Raw genomic sequence first — 18,508 nt, forward strand, 5'->3', positions numbered from 1 at the left:
AAAATCTTTCTGCCAGTTCAAGTGTGTTCAAAAGTTTGAAGAAGCAGTTTTGTCCTTAAAGACTTTTCTTCCCTTTTTTTTTTTTTTCTTTCTTCCTGATAAGGTGTAATCTGTCCTTGTCCAGATGGCATTAACTGTAATGTTCTGGGTAATTCAAGAAAAATACAATGGTGAGTTCACATCAGGGTGGTTAGTGGGTGTTTATCCACAGTTTTAACAAGAGCAGAGCCATGTTCTGATATACAGAATAGTATCAGTATATGCAAAGGACTCAGAAGTCAGGAGAAATAAGCCCTTATTTCAAGCTCTTTCAACAATCGTCAGCTTCACCTTTGGCAGGTTGCTGAATCATTTTGTCTCCCTTTTCTTACTTGCAAAATGGGAACGATACTTACTTTCCCATATAATGAGATAGGGACAACAAATGGGAAGCATTGCTGTCATACAAACAAGTCTTAGCTCCTCAGTGTTAATTCACATCTATTAACCTGTTCAGAAGCACCTTGTTAGTCTCAGGCATCGCAAAAATTTTTGCTTCTGCTGTCACTCATGTGGGAGTAGATCAGGATTAACTTTCCTGAAGTTAATAAGAAAGTCACGCTGAGTAAATGCAGAATCAAACCCTCCCAACAACAAAACACCCCAGACCCACTCTCACATGAGCTGAGCCTTCTCTAGCCATTTTCAGCTCCTTTACAGTCTCCTGTGACAAAAGACATCTGTTTCAGGCTTTCACTCCCCCAGGAACCCACAGAGATCTAACATTTCTAAATCTGACCTGCTTCTCAAGACAAGAGTTTCAATTTTTTCACCTGGAGAGCAGTTAGGGCACTGATCTCGGTGTTTTACTCCCATGTACAGACACTTTGCAATAAGAAGCTTTCACAACCTTTAGCAACAACAAAGACCACACACTGAATAAATCCAGCCACTTAAGCTCCACAGTATCTATTTTACTCAATTATTACTGAATGATGGTGACTGTTCCAAATGGAGAGTCAGAGACTGTACAAAGGACAGTGAGCACCAGCTTTAACATCTTCCCTGCCCACCTAACCAGTTTCACATTGCACATTCCAGGCTCCTTCTAGGTTTCATATGCCATCTTTAGCACCCAAAACATGCCTGGCAGAAGTCTGTTACAATGCATTCAGCTGCTCAACACAAGGAAGACATAAAATTTCAGATTTAGCTGCAGATATATTACATTGCTTCAGCTGAAATATATTAAGTAAATCTCATATACATCATTCCCACTGCTTATAGATCTTGAATATTTAGTTGAGATTTTTTTTAGTGTGTACTATATACCACCTCCCAAGATAAATAAAAACATTTTAATGCCTTTTTTAGACTTCTAGCCCAGTCTGAAGTGCAGTAAAAATGTCTCCTCTTTGGTGTAAGGTGGGTTTCTTTTTAAGGAATGCAGTATTTTCTGGGAAGAAACCAGACATTCTCTACCTCTGGACTCTCTGTACCTCAGAACGGAGCCCTCAGGACACGCAAGAGGAGGGGGGCTGCTCTACAGCACGGATGCATGCAGAGCAACTGTGCTCCCACATCAGGGACAACAAACTTTTAGGGTGACTGGATTGTTGCTAGAACCAATTCAAATCTGTCGGTGATAAAAATGGCTCCAGCAGTGCCCTATACTGCCCCCCTGTATAAGCAGCCATAGCAGAGGGCAGAAGACATCAAGCCATTTGCATAGGAAGAAGTTAACTCCAAATGCAGTGGGGATCCTGGCTTCTCTGCAGCTCACAGACCACCGCCACAGCAATGCTGATACCATTTCATTCAGCCTCTGCTGCTGCCAAGAATTTAGGTTGCAAACTACTTTTCCCTCTTTCTCAGCTACAATCTAGCCTTAGCGCCTTCTGCACAGTGGCTGCCAGGACACTGATCTGCAGGACCCTGAGCTCTCACCCACCTTGAACAGCCCGACCTTGCTCCAGCATCTCCGTGCAGGCTGCCACTAAAGCCACCTCACCCAGCTCCCCTACCCTGTTGTACCTACAGGAGGAAAAACGAGTGCAGAGAAGCATGAGGTTCCTCCACTCGCCCACAGCCGCGCAGGGGCAGAGCATGGATCACCCTTGCTAGCGCTGACTCGGCCACACAGGAATTGTTGCCTTATAAAGACTATTTTGTTTGCAGCTCACACCCATGCCCTGTATACATAAAGAGAAATTGAAATGTTCCAGGCTCCACTGTCATCTTACGAACAAAGTAGTAATATACAGCCCCACGTCTCCTTTTCACTAAATGAGCTGCTTCAGTTGGGTTCCTTTCCCCACACGTGGCTTCAGCAGGGCAGCGACAGCCTGGCAAGCCAGATGCCATGAGGACCTCCCTGGGACGTCTTTGCTCAGCCTTCACAGTTGTCACTGCGTTTTTTCCTAAGATGATTATAGGTCTAGAGTCTTCATTAAGAAAAGGTCTCCAATTCCTGGTACTAGCAATAGACTGTGTTAACCTTACAGCACACAAACCATTTGTACAGCTCTAGTAACAACCACTCGCACTTTGTCAGCTATCTGGTAATAAGGCTGTACAATTTGTTGCAGGGAGCTGTAGTGGAGGATTACCTCAAAATCTCAGCCAGGGTAGCTCGCACCTTTCCACCAAAAATTCTGCAAGACAGTGTGTCATCCTCAGCAGCTCATCATGTATTTCATAGCAAAAGAAGGGCAGCTCAGCCAGAGGCTGGATACGCCAGTCCTCAAACTGTAACACACTAAAACAGCTCAGAGCAGCAAAAAGGCTGCTGCCACTGAGAGAAAGGAATTGGGCGTAATTTCTTTTCAAAAGAGTGTCACAAAGGAGGCCATGGCACGGGGCAGGTTCTTGGCCCCTCACCTCCCTCTTTCTGCAGTTACAGAGGCCTGAAGGAAAATCAGACCTGAGGGCAATATGTAGTGCCTTTTCCAGTGACAAAGATCAGGAAACTTCTTTTATTTAGAGAAACACTGGGCAACACCTGATTTGGAGACAAGAATGTTTAGCTATTGGTGGTAAAGAAATTCTTCTGTCCTATTGATCTGTTACCATTCTCTCCAGATAGAAAACCTTGTGAAGTCTGTGACCTAAACCTCTCTCTCATAAGCACAGATTTAGACTAAATATGTATTATTCTCCTTAGACATATTGCTTTGCATATGCCAATATATATCCTGCGTTCAGATCTAATTATACAAGCAGTGACCTCTTCTATTTACAGAAGGGGAAGCTGGTCACACAAGCATTTCTTTTTTCCCCCTTTTTGCCTACATGAGCCCTTCCGACAAATATGATAAAAGCTTCTAGATGAGTTGATTTATGTTGAGAGCCCAGCTTTAGCATCAGGTTTGTATTAACTGATTCCTATTGAAGCCATTCTTGTTAGCCCATCAACGCTGGATTTCCTCAGCAGAGATGTTTCACAGCAAAACACTGCTGTGACTTCCCGTGTGATCCTTTCTGTCACTCCCAGGCAGGGCTCTGTTCTGCGACTGTGTCATGGATGAGCGGTTTAGGTTAAGTTGCCTAAGGAATCACCATCAAAGGAATGAAAGAGTTTTAATATGAATTTGTGGGAGTGTAGCTTCACAAAGTTCTATGCCAAGGTTGACTCTATTACTTATGATGTGGATAGAACACACAAAGAAAAATCAAATTAAAATCGAATTAGAATTAAGCTGTAATTATTTATACAGGGATCAAAGATGTAAAAGGGTAAGGGAGATTCTCCTGTTGAGTCACAAGGTTTAGAGTAAAACCCCTTGCTTTCTAAACTTTTAACAGAGCTTAGGTGCAGCTAGGACTAATCCTAGTCTCAGACTCTGTCGATGGTTTATGTCTAATGGAAGTGATATAAAGAGTAGGACAAAAGGGTAAGGGAGATCCTTCCGTTGAGCCACAAGGATCAGAGTGGACCCCCTTGCCTTCTAAACTCTTGACAGAGTTTAGGTACTGCTAGATCCAATCCTAGTCTCAGACTTGGTCAACAGTTTATATCTAAGAATATAGAAAGAGTGAAAGTTTATTCACAATTTAAGGTCAATCAGAAGATTTTAGCAGCAATTAATCATCAAATAATTTAAGTTTTACAAAGCAAATCAATAGGATTTACTTAAATTATAATGGTGATTTAATTATGGATCTGAAATGATAACACTTCTAGTGTGGTGGTTATGAGATATCTAAATCAATTCACACACACACAAGCATAAGGGAAATACGTATATAGGGAGATGTACAATATATATGCATAAACGTACAAAGGTATACCTATTAAAAGTTCCCATTGAGTTCAGTGAAATACATTGAATGTCTTTGCATTTGTCTGCGGGCGAAGGGTTGAGTCTCCAGGGGCAGGGGTATCGGCCCAGGCTCCGTCATTAGCTGTCAGTGACAGTCCCCCTAGCATCACAGACGTGGGAGTTTGTGAGCTGTGAGTGGGATCCCACTCAGAGGGAGATGCTGGTCGCACCCACTCTGGTCCAGGAGAGCTCTAAGGGCATCACTTAGGGCGACTGTTTATAGGGTTGGAGACGACTGGCTTTAGTGATCCATAAAATTCCATCCTAGACATAATCTGAGTCTGTAATTTTTTCAAAATTCCAATGACAGTTGCACCATTCCACTTGGGCTACGATTCGGGTCAGGAATGTTCCAGGGCTGTCAGGGAATGACTCATTATCTCTGCCATCATTCCCCACCTTGGCCAGGCAACAGGAGTTCCTAACACGGATGGTGCCGCTCCCCACCTCAGCCACGCAGGAGTTGCTGGTACCATCAAGGGGTGCCGAACCGCCCGACTCGTTACACAGAGGCCAGGGACTAACGGGGATTCCTGAGGATGTAGAGCGGCCCAGAGGAGGGGACGAAATACACCAGCACAGACTGCTACCGGCCATGCAAAGCAGTGGGGTACCAGATGCCATGGGCTTTTAGTACCTTTCCTCAGTCAGTCTGGGACTTGGCCGTCAGCGCCCCACACCCCCCACCCCCATTCCGCAGCGTGAGAAAGCTGGGCAGGCCAGGCCAGAAGGGTCAGAAGGGTCCAGCTCTGCTTGGATGGCAGACAGCAAGGAGAAACGGTAGACCCCACATGCAGACGTAGGAAGAGAAGATCTTGACATGACACACTCGCAAATATACTGCAGTCCTACAAAGACTAAACTTGGGACAAACCCACATATATAAAATATTTCTATAAGATATACATATATAAATATACAAGTGGCAAACACTTTCAGGTCATTTACAACAGATTAGCTACTTCTTGGTTCAGCAGCCTCAGAAGATCTATGTCATCTGTAGCAATGGGAAGAAGAGAATCAAGACAAAGAAAAAGCTCCTGACTTAAACTTGGAATTATTTTTTTTTTTGCTCACAAAATAGGCATGTGTGTTCCGCAGCCTGGCAAAAGACCAAGAGCAAATTCTGGAGGACAATGGAGATAAACAACCAGCGGTTTAAATTAGCAAACCACAGCGTACACAGCTAGAGCAAAAGTGAAAGCTTAGGGAGGCTTCAAAAGGCAAGAAGACTGTTTTGCCAGAAGCAGGATAAAGGCTTGCCTACAGCCTGGGAACAAGCTCAGATCAGGAGCACCCAGCTCCCCACACCTGCTATATTTGCTAGACCAAAATTATTTTCTGCAAAAACTTCAGACAAGTTGATGTAGTAGCTTCAGTTACAGTCCAGACTTTGCAAAGAAAATCTAGGTGTGTGACTATAGTAACACCTTTTAGAGTGGGGAAAAAACAGTTATTTTGGGAAAAAAATACATTTGTAGTCATTTCAGCTAGAGGGAATGGTCAAAAAGCATGGGTTTGGTAATAGGGACTCAATTCAGTTGCCTGAATGAGTCATTTTTTACCACCCTCAAGGTGCCCTAGAGAGTCCTGTTTGACCCCATCTACTGCTCCAGTAGGGCGTGGGTGTCCTGTAGGTCCTGTGCTTAACCCATCAGTATACATGGATGTCTCACATTCCAGCCAGGACACTCTGGGGTACCAGTGTCCGGCAAAATGACCCTTATCCTCGGTGTCATTAGCAGAGCACTCACAGCAGTCAGACAGGCCCATGTGGACAAAAGAAAACAAACTAAATACGAGTATAGAAATTAGGGGGGAAAAAAAACCCAAATTAACAAGCAGACGAATAGTAACTGGATAAGATTTTGCTACTACTAAGTGTTACTTGAAAAAGTTAGAGCAAAGACCAGAATCCAATGTTGTATACACTAATGTAAAAAAAAAAAAGTATTTGCACTGATGGATGCAGATTTGTCCTTGGTCCCAATTTGGGCTCAGAGAGCTGTGATGGGGGTGCAAAGCTCAGCTGGAGACTGGTCACTGGGGGTGTACCCCAGGGGTTCTGAGCAACCTGCTCTAGATGACCCTGCTTTGAGCAGGGGCTTGGAGAACACAATTTGCAGAGAGGCATCCATTCTGTGATTGCATGTGGAAAAAAGTTCTGCTGTCTCTAAGTTATGATTTCTTCTATCCATAAATATATGACACAGGTGATGAGCATATAATCAATGTCATAGTCAAGGTATTTGCCAGAAATAACATACAAATAAAGGGAGTAGATCGACCACGGCTTGATTCTTACAAGTTTAAAAAGAAAAGACTTAGCAAATCATGCCAACATTTTACTTCAAGTGAAGGATATTCACAGTGTAAATGTATTAGGGATAGTGGTGCTACAACCGCTAATCAACTAAGGACATTACAGCATGCAGATTTTAGGGAAGCCAGATTCTTTGTGAAAAATAACTAAAAAGATGTAGAAGAGCTCATATGAATGACAGAAAAGAAAGGAATACTCAAGTGCCAGGAGCCTATAAAATAGCCTAAGGAAAATCTGGAGTGAGTTATACCAGAGGAATGTCTGTGAAGGGAGGAAAAGAGGGAACATAACCACACAGAAAAAACTTGGCCAGTGCAAGCCATTGAAAAGGACTAGTCAGAAACATAAGATGGGATCTATGAAAAAAAACGTATTATCCAGCTAAGGAAAAGGTGGACATACGCAGCCCATGACAGATGGTAGCAGATGAAAGATTGAGAAGGATATGAGTAAATGAGACATTTATTTAAGGAAGAACTGTAAAGGGGGTGCAATCACATCTTCAGCAAAATGTTTTGAAAGAAAGTCTTGCTCAAGGGAATCTCCCAGAAGAAATGGTACAGAAAAAAAGATTGAAAACTCTGAAGCCTCTAACCTGAAAAGAAAGGAAGGTTTGGCGATGCTTGTTCAGACTATGACAGGTTCCTGGAGAATGGAACAGCTCATCATCCCACCATATGAGGGAGATAAAGGCAAGGCAGAAAATACTCAGATGTACATACAAAATAAAATATAGAATTTGTAAAAGGCAAGACTGAAAAAAGGAAAGGTGTAAAAACAATTGTTCTCCATGGAGAAGAAAAACTGCCACAGGACACATGGCTAGGTTCATCTTTGCATTTGAACTGAGCTGGCCACACAAGCAAGAAGGTATCTGGGGAGTCTCTCAACTGTTCGAGCAGCTGGGATGCAGGAGACGCTTCCTGACAGTGGTCTTTGCACCCGGATCCCTTGCAAAAGACAGGCTGTTACTGAGACTGTTACACTGCCTCTGCCTGCTGAAGACTTTATTAGAAGAATTTTAGGCAAATGTAGGTTGTTTATGATTGGCTTAATCCCACAGTAAGACTGGGTATGGGACCAGGACAACCCAGTAAAATAGAAAGGACAAATTCTGTGGCATAGGCCATAAACAAGACAAAAGATCAGACAGTGAAGGATGAATAACAGTTAAAAATGCAGCAAAATGCATCTGCACAACAGGAGACTGAAAGCAAAAGACAGACCTTGGAAACGAGTGGAAGAAAGATAAAAGTTTGTGAGCAAGTATCACCTTTAGTAATGCTGGTATCATTATCTTCATTAGCCAAAAACAAAAGCCAAAACCAAACCTGCAAAGATGGATTTGAAGAATTAGGCACTCGAGAGAAGCCTGGACTTTCTCCAGCTCCATTCAACAACCAAAGGTGTGAGCAAGATGAAAAGCAGAAGCCAGTCAATGCTAAGGAGTGTCACAGATGCCAGAATGTGAAGCAAGAAGACTGAAGACAAAGAATTACAGTGGTAAGACACACAAAGTCCACACCCAGTTCAGAGGAAACATTCCCTACGCCAGGTCACCATGTTATTGGCAGGAAATTCTAAGACAATGGAGTTGCTGGAGAATTTCATATGGAAGTTTTTCCAGTCTGTGGTATCACCTAAAAGGAGCTGAACAAAATGTGGTCTGATTCAATGGCCAAAACTCTCCTTAAAGAGATGTGGTATTTTGTTTGTGACCCTGCGGGCCACATGCCCCCTGCACAGACCAGAAGCTGAATGGCACAGATAAAACGTAATTTGCCAGCTTTGCTGAAGAGATTTTGCAAGAGCACACAGTGACAAAAAGAAAGGGATGGGGAAGAGACTTTCTTTCCAGCTGAGCTCCTGCGTCCTTCCTATGCAAAATTATTCCATTCCATACTTCTCTGAAGAACGTGTGTCTGAGGGAACCTCCTCTTTGCAGTTTACTAGGACAGGCTAATGAGCATCTACCCTAACTGAACTGCACAGCAGCTAGTGTGTGCCGTAAGACACAGTACCTGCTGGGACTTCTGGAGAAAACATCCATGCTCACTAGCACTAAGCTCGTGCATATTAGGTGTTGTGAGAGAGCTTGTCTACCCTGACTGATCCCAGGGCATCTAGGCTCCTGTTCCACCAGTGTTTGCTGACATGCTCTGCGGGCTCATCACACCTCTCTTCTCCCTGCTGCCCCACATGGATCCAGAACAGGAAGCTGATCTGTTCCTGCATTTTGCTACCTTGATAACTGGCTAGGATTTAAATCAGACATGTCATCAACAATACCTGATCTCTGAAGGCAAGTTTTGATGATGCAGTCACATGGATTTGCTGGGGATGTGACAGACTGAAGACACCTGATGCAAGTTGTGAGATTTTTTGTCCATGCCAATTCCCAACTTCGATGCAGGGTCATAACCTCAGAGAAGCACAGCTCCACTGTCCTGAAACTTTTTGGAAGAGTTAACAGCATCGACAGAACTTAAAGGTGAACCATGTAACCCAATCATCCAGCACTGGGGGAGGCTATGAGGAACACCCTCCCAACTCAGAAGCACGTTGCTGCTGCTGCCTGGAAGCTGGACTAAGCAGCCCAACGTTGGCAAGTCAGTTATGGGTACTACAGTGAAACATCATGGTCACTTTTTAAAAGACACAGACCTGAAAACTCAATGTAAACTGTGTAAACAGCAGCATGTGTGCTTTATCCTATGATACAGACTGGGACACTGAGTAAGAATATCAGAGGGTAATTCTGTGGGTCCACATGCTCAGTGATGAAGGTGCTTCACACTCACTGCAGAGTAAGAACACCCACACAGTGATCAAAGTGAAGCTGAGGCATTGCCTGTTTATACCTTAGCTTGTTTGCAGTAACACAAGCATCTGCCTAAACTTCATGGCATTCAATGTATAATTGGAACAGGACACTCAAATTTGCACTTTTATTTCTCCCCAACATGGTGGTAGGTCCATAATAACAACATTCTTTATTATCATCAACAACAACATCCAGGGGTATGTGTACTTGGAGGGGAAGGGGAGCAGCTAAAGGACCTGTAGTTCTCTTCTCCCCATCAGCACTACCTGGTTTAACACGCACTTCGGGCCATGTAATACTAGACCATTCTTGTGTCTGTGCTTCCAGCTCTGACAGCAGCTGTATTTAGCCGCAGTTCAAAGGATTTGAGTCTACATCTGTGTTTATCGGGTTCACACATTGGCCAAAAGCCTTCTGGTAATAAGTGTGAAACCGCCTTTGCTGGTAGTTGAAGGAGTGAGAGTAGGAAACTGCATTTGTGATTTCCTATATAACTTGACAATATGATTTTTTTTTTAAGATGAGGGTAAAACCAAAACTATACTAGATTTGAACGAACATTCAGCAATGATTCTTTTCCAGAAGTCTAAAGCGAAATTTACACTGTGTAAAACCCTACTACTATTGCACGTCATTTACAGATTAGTTACGCCAAATACAATTTTTATTAGATTTTGGGGAGCAGTCATAGGTTACTGTGGTTCACAGTAGGCAGTTCTGTCTTGAAAACACTGCACAAGCATGAATTAATTAATCCACTTGAAAGAGTAGAAAAATGCATCCAGTGCATTAATTGAGGAATATAAGCAAAGGCGGCTAGTGGTGATGCTTTGGCCAAGAATTTCAGAAAAAATACATGTTTCTGTAAAAGCCATTTGAGCAATATGGTAACTCTCAATAATATTCACTGATTTCCTCAGACACACTTCTAGAAATACTAGAAAGCCGTACTTCTTCCAGTCACAAATCTTCCAGTCTACTTACCATCACACCACATCTTACTGTTGAGTAAAAGGTTAAAGTAAAAAGTTGTTCAGAAATAAGGTTTAATATAGTCAAGATTCAAATATTTCACAGACTAACAGAGTTAATCCGGCATTTTTGTTTTCCTACATTAACATTTGTTTGTGACTTCTATGTCTGTTGTAGATTTAAAATATTGGCTTTGATACAAAACATGTATTATTTATGAAAGACCAGACAAGAGGCAAGTTGCTAGTATACTTACTGAGCTATTACACAAAATGTTATGGAAATGTTACTAAAAATACCCTACTTCATACTCAAGTCAGCTTCAGAAGAAAATTAAATACCTGAGAAAAGTTAAGTGATAGGTTTATGCAAAACTTGTCAAGGAAGATCTTGCTTTATATCAAGCTAAATTCAGAATCATGAAATTAGGAAGTGTCAGTATCCGTTTTCATCCTGTTTTATGATCCCAAAGAAAGCTGACATTTCAACGTTTCCTACATGAAACGAGCATTTAGTCATCACCAAGAATCAGACTTCAGCAGTAGGCAAGACATAAGCTTGTTAAAGCTGGTCCAGAGACAGGCCAAGAAGATGATCAGAGGGCTGGCATAGCTCTCCCATGAGGACAGGCTGAGAGAGTTGGGGTTGTTCAGCCTGGAGAAGAGAAGGCTCCGGGGAGACCTTACAGCAGCCTTGCAGTACCTAAACGAGGCCTACAAGAAAGCTGGAGAGGGACTTTTACAAGGGCCTGTAGCAATAGGACAAGGGGGAACGGCTTTAAGCTGAAATATGGTAGATTTAGATTAGATATTAGGAAGAAATTCTGTATTCTGAGGGTGGTGAGCCCCTGGCACAGGTTGTCCAGAGAAGCTGTGGGTGCCCCATCCCTGGAAGTGCTCAAGGCCAGGCTGGATGGGGCTTTGAGCAACCTGGTCTGGTGGAAGGTGTCCCTGCCCATGGCAGGGTTAGACTAGAATCTATTAATAGATGTCAATTCTGCTGCATTTATATTTATTGTTATACTTGTTGACACAGTTGTATTTTTTACCAATGGTTAGTCTCCCACACTTAAAGATATCAATAGCTGTGTTTGACTGTTTAAAGGTACTATTTTGAGGTACATCCTGGACAAGCACAGAACACAAATTCCAAAGCTTTTGATTAGGAAACATTGTGGTAGAGAATCATGTTGAAACAAGGCTAAAAATCTTTGCTTCCAGTCATCTCAATGCTAAACTTTCATTTCCTATTGTGGTGTAGCTCCATAGCTTGAAAGAGCTTGTTGTTTCAAGTAAAGATGCCCCGTTCTTTCCCACAGGAGCAGCAAGCTGGTCAAACTGCATCTTCCATAACATACCAGCCTAGGTAGTCAGAGGGAAAGCACTGTGCTACAGTGAAAGATGTAATTTGCCATGAACATCATCTAAACAGAGATACCATGACAATATAAAAAATTGCCAAGAAAAATTCCAGCTTTTTTCAGAAAATACATTTTCCAATGTAAAACACAAGTTTATAGCCAGCCCTAATCACTTCTAAAACCTAGACTGCTTTCTTATCATAATCAGGAAAATGGTGGATGAACTATGAAATTAGTCTTTTCCCATTCTTACATGTACCTACAAACTAGATCCTGGGTGAATGACTTGTCATAAATGAGGTGGGAGCATGCATCCTGTCTTTTCTAGTACTTTCCCTTTATACAAAGGGCCCAATGGCAGAGAAATTCTTAACTCCAGGATCACCCCAACTCATGCAATGACTGGGAGAGTTAGCCAGACACCAAGGATGACAAACTTCATCCTCCAGGTAAAACAGTAGTGTACCTCCAGGAAGGCTGGGATTCACTGTCCTGTGTATTAACTGTATTTCTGACTCAGAATCCTTCTTCGAACTAATTTTGGAAGCAAGTAATTTAAAGGTTGATCTATGTTTAGAGTTGTGCCAACAAAGCAACCCAGCTTTACTGAAATATGATCCAAGAAACCTCTTGAATTGAACTCAAGAAATCAGCTTATTTTACAACCAGGAAAACTTACAGTATTTATAGACAGTAGCTAGAGTCAATGTTTTACAGTAATTTGCTTACAGTTCCAGTTAGGATGCCACTGCAGAAGGAAAAAAAACAATAGAAGAATCCCAAACATGTAGCATCTAATTAAAAAAAAGAATATATTATGTTTGTTGACCTGAAATGAACATTTAATTCACATTGCAGCTTTTTAATCGAGTAGAAACAGTAACAAAAACAGTTTTCTGTCACACGCTAGTCTATTCACATTCTCACCCTATTGCAGCAATACCCAGTTGCTTTCCAGTAGTGCATTAAGCAACATGTTTGTTCTCCCTTCCTCTGCCCCAGGGGAGAGGTTTGTAGAATGATTTGCTTTGATAATTTAGGTGCTTTTCATTAATGTATATGTTGCAATGCGTTTATGTCATAAAGGTAGTTTAAAGAAATCTTTTTTACATTTATACGATTATGTTTGTGGTAGTCTTAGCTCCTGAGGGAATTCATTCCCTAGTCTTGGACCAGACTTCGAAAGTCTTTAACCTCCTGCACAGAATACGTCAAGGCCAAAGAGTGAATATTTGTTTCTTGATTTTTGTCTTTTTTTTTTTTTCTCCTGCTTTGAGCTTCAGCTCACCTTCTAGATCACTGGTTTTGAAAGTAAGGTGTGAGAACCCAAGAGTATGCAAGACAATTCTTTGGGGTGTGGCAAGAAAATACATTTTGTACCATTAATAAAAAAGGTGTTTATTTAATCTTTAGCTTATCCTTTAATTTCTATTTTTGTGTATGTTTTGGAATGCTTGTAACAGCATTACATACAATTTATAAATTAAAAATACATGTATATTGGGGGTGCATGCTCAAAGTTTTTTAGTGATAGTGGTACACTATCAAAAAAGTTTGGAGACCACTGTTCTAGATAGCAGTTTCCTGATGATAGCGCATCCTAATAACACAGACTGAGATCCTGAGTTTCTATCAGTATTCATAAGTCAATGCAAAAAAAAACCCCAAAAAAATCTTCCAGGCATACTTAAAGGAACTGCTGCTGTTGTGAAGAGTTGCTACAATCTTCCGACACATGGGTTTCCCTGGTACCATGAATATTCTGCAAAAGTAAGTGTGTAGCTGCTGTCTAACCAAGAGTGGAAGGAATACAAGCATAGGGCACGACAGATGGGCTGCTGACACAGGAGTCCCTGGCCAAACAGATGATTAAGCATTGCTGGCTTCCTGATCTCCCATTTGGGCGTCAGCAAGAAATGTAGAATTGCTCCCAAGCTGTAAAGTGAACAAGCTGTGGGTTTGTGCATTTTCAAAACAGCACCTACAGTGGGCACAAATTCTTCAAAAAAATTCTTGTGACCACCTCTTCTGTCTTGCTAAGATTTCTGACCCAAGAACTGATACCATTACATCACATCCTCAAAAACCCAACCAAACTGCTGAAATGGGCATGTTGATGTAGCTGGGTGACCAGCACCAAGTGCTTTAGCATCTTGTTTTGAAAATGTAGCCTCCCTAGATTAAATCAAAATGTTTCAAAGGTGCCAATTCTAATTTTTTAAATCCATGTGCATAGATGTGCCTGCAGGGCTTTTTTTGTTTACTTTAATGTCATTAACTCAGTTATGATATATGCTCTAATTTCTAGGATTGCTTACAGAATACATTGACAGAAAGTCAAGTAGCCACTTTGTTTTAATGTTAATAATACTATAACTTCATACATTCTCTCACACAAAAAAAAACAATTAAATGCTTTCCACTTTACTTACAACTTCCACCAAAGCCTGAGTAGTTGAACTGAGGTAAGCCTGAAGTTTTCCTGACTAAACCAGGATTTTACAAAGCATTAAAGTTCACATTTTAGCAATATTATAAAAACATTTTTTTTTCCCCTAGTGAAAAGAGACATGCCTTTCTGAAACACCCCTCAGGCAACAATGTTTCCCACAGCAACATAAGGCTGTTAAGATTGAGTAGATTAGGACAACACCCCCTCCTTACCAACAAAGCAGAGGAAGAGGAGGAAAATGATGTTGAGCAAGAATACTCTGGGCAAGCTGATGCTTCGCAGACACACTCCAGGTCCATGCCATAGAGAAGGGAATAGCCACCACTGTTTAGGCAACACTTTCCCAGACCCTAAACAGAGTACCCAAAATGGCCACATGGGCATTACTACTATTACTATAATTTGGATAGGGGAGTGAAATAGGTGTAAGGTCATTGACACTGGATGTGGGAACCCATGCAGCATTCTGTGTGGAGAGGAGCTCACTGGCACAGCCGAGGGCTTCGGTGGTTTGGGAAAATGTACATTAGGGAGAAGAATAGCACAAGGATAGGCAAAGGCAGGCAGTGTTTCTGTGGACCCCTCCCCTCGCTCGCACTAGCCAGCTCTGGGGGTGGGGTGGGTGGAGGAAGCAGTAGGTCAGGAAATGGCTGGTGAAGTGGCTAGGGGACTTCATCAGGGACAAAATGGAGTGTCAGGACTCCAAACCCACTCCCGTCCTCCTGGGGGTTTGGCTGCCTGGACTCAGGGCCAATCCAGATAGTGCAGCTGATGACCCCGGGGAAAACTCTTCCGGAAAGCAATGCAGGGAGGCTTCACCCAGGGCTGCCCCTCCTTCCCCTGGGACCTGCTTTAAAGCTGGGTCTCTTCCCCTTGGTCCCTGCCTGAATTACACTGCAGCTATGCCTGCGCATTGCCTGCCAAAGACTGCCAGAAGAGATTTGCATGACCATGTCTGGCAGCAACGGCAGAAACTGCAACATCCTGTAACGAGTACATCAGTAATGACATTTCAGAATGCTAACCCTGTTCCTTACTGGCCTGGCATTAGCCTCTTTGCTGACAGATTTCACTCAATTTAAGGAATTTTGGTTTAAATTTGATTTTGAGTGATTAAAGATACCCTGTAAAAATATTTTTAGGAATCACTTGAATTCTTTCCAGCAAATACAATTATGGCTGCTGTATGGCATTGCAGAACTAGGAAAGTGTGCCACAATAAATCAGTTTGTGTTGTTTCCTTATCTCCTCCCAAGACAGGGATTCACAAACATTGTCCTACAATGAGGACATTTTAATAAACAGAATTTTCAAGTTTCACTCCTGTTCACCACTGTGTGGACTAACTCCATTCAATTGAGATTCTGCAGCCCATGATAACTGCAATAACTGCTCAGTAATTAATATAAGGAAGGCTTAATGGAGATAGATGCTTCCTATGAACTTTGGTAGCTTAAGACAAAGTACCATCAGCCCATGGGCAGACTTAGAAGTAACAAAAAAAGTATAAGATCATCTAGAAAAATAAAGAGATGGGTAGTAGGCTAAAGAGAGGGGGCTGAACTTGACTAACTTCAGTGAGAGCACTAGGAGGAGGCTGTAACCTGACTGAACAGGCACTGATCAAAGTCACAGGGAAAGCGCAGTTGTTTAAATACCCACAAGAGGAGCTTCACTGCTTTCCTAATTAGAGTGTATCTTTCACAGCTCATTCCAGGGGTCCTCAAACTTTTTAACCAGGGGGCCAGCACGCGAATGCAGTGGCAGGCAGTCATCTGCGGCTGCTTGGTTCCCCCCCCAACACCCAGTGGGGTATTCTGTAAATACCAGGGGCCAGATTGAGGACCCCTGGCTCATTCACTCCCTGATAAATCATATCTGTCCTAAAAAAAGACTGATAAATACAGGACTGCGATGGAAGGAGGACCATAAAAAAAAACCCCGAAGACATGAAATATCAAGAATGTACTACTTTTTCCAGTCAGCTAAAGGTTGAAATCCAGCTGCTTTCAGAGCAGACTTCCATTCAGAGTAAACACCTAACCCAGAGACAGACAAAAGGACCAGAAATACGTGATTAAGACAAACTAAAAAATCTTAGGTAGGAACGGGCTATGTTACTTTAAAAGAGGACTGGAACTAAGAGGAAATGCCTTGCATTTGCTAAGGCTAAAATGGCCATAGGAATACAGAAAAAAATGCCTCCGTTTCCTCAGCACTTGACCCCAAGGAGCAAGCAGATCACCACCTCCTGCAGCACCCTTCAGATTAGCTCTTCCAGTCCTATTTCAGGGGAAAAAAAAAAAATAAATCTCTTAGCAAAACCCTATGTCCTTTCTTCATGGAAGCACATGAAAACACACTTATCTAGAGGTAAACACATGCTCAAGAGTTTTGCTGGGAATTTTTTTTCCCTTTAGGCTGCAGGTGACTAAATTAGCAGCGCTGTCCATGTGTAGAATTTAAAATAAAATAATGAAAACCAACAAAACCAAGAGTGCTAAGCTACAACATTAAAAAGATCAGACTAAGAACCTTCCAGAACAAGCAATATAGTTAGTAGTAACAACAACAGCAGATAAAGCACAATCTCTTGATAAGGATGTTGGAGCTTCTAGACATCCAAGAAAATACAAGCTAAAGAGAGAAGGAAAACACTGAAGAGGAGAAGAAAACAGATGCAATGAATCTGCCACACAGCAACAGTTATCCAAAGGCAGTGGGGGGATCTATGAAAGGAGGGATGCCACTACACATCCTATGGGCTTTTCAGGCAAAGTGATAATGTAACCAGAGAAGAAGTCTGTACAACAATAGAGATACACCTGGAAAGAGGGTGACAAGGACAACTGTTCACGGCCAGGCAGACAAAACTCTCTCAGAGCCTGTGTGTAACTGGACTGCCCTAGGTTTAAGAATAATTGGAGTCACACACACACAACAACCATGAGCAAGCATGCAAACTGGGACTGAATGCTACTCCACAATGCAGACTTCCTCCAATAGCGTAAAATTACTGTGACACAGCTCTGAAGCAGACTGTCCCTCTGTTGCAGCACTCCCAAAACTAGCCAGCTGTAGCAAGGCTTTTACCCCCCCATACCAGGTTAACTTCAGTAAGTAGTTCCCAAGCCTTGCCCTGCACAGCTACCAACCCCCCACAAGGTTTCAATAGTTCATCTACCGTCCATGCTGTTTCTTCATACTCTTCAGGCCAGTCCCTCCACTTCTTGCCTCTACTGCAGCCTTCTTGTCTCTCCTACCTCCAGGACTCTCACTCCTCCTTCTTCCCAGTCTCTCTTCATTAGCTGCTCCTCTTTCATCCCCCTTAGAGCTATTTAACCACTTAGCAGGAACCAGTCACAGCTGCACCTTATCCACACCAGCCAATCCACCGTCCCTGAAGCCAGCCCACAGCTGTATGTTGTTAATTAACCCAACTTCATTCTCTACATCCCTCGGCTGAGGGGCAGTAGTGCTACCCCATAGCCAGGGCTCCCCATGCATCTGGCACACTTCAAAGGAATAGCTCAGGTTCTGAAAAAAAAAATTTATGGATTTTATAGTCATTGATATTCACCTGTTAGACCTTTTCACATTGTTTTGCTGAGTAAGAAGACTTTAACACCTCTGGATGCTTTCAAACTGTTTTGTACTGCCAGAGCAATATAAAAGTACTTAGTATAAAAGAATTAAGCCAGGAACGTGTAACAGAAAAGGCATGGATGTGTTTGGAAAAGCTATAATACCCACAGCGCATGCAGGACTGAGTCATGCGCTGGCACTCCGCTCGCAGACAGGTGTGCTGGTCTGTGACATTATATTCCTCCAGTTGTTTCTTACCACTCCTATGCTGAGAGCTTCCACCCCCACAGCTCTGTTGGCAAAAAGAATTAAGTGAGCACTCCCTCGTGTGCTTCCAACAAGTCAGATGGATTAGTCAACAAAGAAGGTCTAAACCAGCCTGCTCGCTTTGCCTGAAGCAAATGAAAGCGCTCTTAAACAAACCCTTTTACCAGCAGAGCTATAGCAGTTATAACTACAGCATCAAAGGGGTAGCATGTAGGTGCGAACTGGCAAAATCTTCAAATGGCACAGTTAGATCTGGAACACGCTGCCTATCCATAGCTTTACAAGTATGCACAAGCTATAGCATCTTACGTGCACAACACCTGTCCACATGTATATTTTATTCTGCAGCAAATACAAAGTTAATGCAATTACACCAAAAATTCTTCCACTGTGGGCTAGATTAGGGCACATTATCTCATATCTG

This window comes from Falco naumanni, chromosome 3 (assembly GCF_017639655.2).
Source record: "Falco naumanni isolate bFalNau1 chromosome 3, bFalNau1.pat, whole genome shotgun sequence".
Classification (NCBI taxonomy): Eukaryota; Metazoa; Chordata; class Aves; order Falconiformes; family Falconidae; genus Falco; species Falco naumanni.